The 1057-nt window shown below is 45.2% G+C and overlaps 1 non-coding gene across 1 annotated transcript; it reads right to left on the bottom strand.

The window, feature by feature from the left end:
- Nucleotides 1–642: 642 nt before the first annotated feature.
- LOC143307006 (5.8S ribosomal RNA) lies at nucleotides 643–797 on the bottom strand. The gene has a single exon (XR_013064254.1). It is a non-coding gene; the product is annotated as a 5.8S ribosomal RNA (ribosomal RNA).
- Nucleotides 798–1057: the final 260 nt, after the last annotated feature.

The raw sequence follows: 1057 nt of genomic DNA, 5'->3' as shown, positions 1-1057 counted from the left end.
CATTTATACACCGTTTGTAAACAGAGAGATGTATAAAGCGCGGGGAATCATTCGAAACCCTGGGGCTATTCGAGCTTGCATTTCAGCAAATTATCATCTCAAACATTTCACTCGTTTGCTTTTTCTAAATTTATAGGAGAGCTTCTTTCGTTTATTTTTGACACACCTTTCGTAAATATCGTTTCTGGCAACGTCGGGAGCGTGGATTTCTACAAGTGAACAATCGCGCCGATCCGATAACTTCCAGCAGGATGGAGAATCTTTATAGATTATCTTCCTAGAACTCGGTGCTTTCACGGGCGGTCGTTTATAAATTTTAACGAACGACTCGCGCGCCGTGACGCACTTGCGCTAGTTCGAAGAGATATTTCGAAATTTGTTTCTCTCCTTTAACGGCCTGCATTTAGTGTATCGGTTGCGATTTTCGTCACATCGTTTCCACGACAAACGCCGACGAACTGCCCAACTATCGCTCGTACGTTGCGACTCTTTCTTTGTTTATCGTTCATTCATTCTTTCAATTTCGTTCGATAATCCCGCTCCGAAACGTTCTACTTTCGTTGAACGACGGCGAGATGTTTAGAAAGAAATGAATTACTCTTTTTTCGAGAAGCAAACGCAAGCAGTCTTTTGTTAAGAAAACGACCCTCAGCCAGGCGTGGTCCAGGAATTGTATCCGTGGACCGCAATGTGCGTTCGAAATGTCGATGTTCATGTGTCCTGCAGTTCACACGTTGACGCGCAATTAGCTGCGTTCTTCATCGACCCACGAGCCAAGTGATCCACCGTTCAGGGTAATCGTAAAATTTTGTATTTCAAACTCTTTAGATCTTTAGAGTGTTATTTTCATTATTAACACGCATCACATTCGATACCCACATCACTCTCCCACCCGGCGCGTGCGGGAGAGCGAATTCGGGCGTCGCCAACGTATTTGTTTGTTTGTTCGATCGTTGACGACACGATCGCGTCCAAGGACGGAAACCGTCGGAGAAACGCCCAGTGGCACGCTCCTCTCGACGGTCGGGCGTAAAGTACATTTAAAAACCTTGAAAAG

This window comes from Osmia lignaria, unplaced genomic scaffold (genome assembly GCF_051020975.1).
Source record: "Osmia lignaria lignaria isolate PbOS001 unplaced genomic scaffold, iyOsmLign1 scaffold0042, whole genome shotgun sequence".
Taxonomy (NCBI): Eukaryota; Metazoa; Arthropoda; class Insecta; order Hymenoptera; family Megachilidae; genus Osmia; species Osmia lignaria.
Note: the sequence above shows the minus strand (reverse complement) of the source record. Positions and strands in the feature narration are given on the sequence as shown.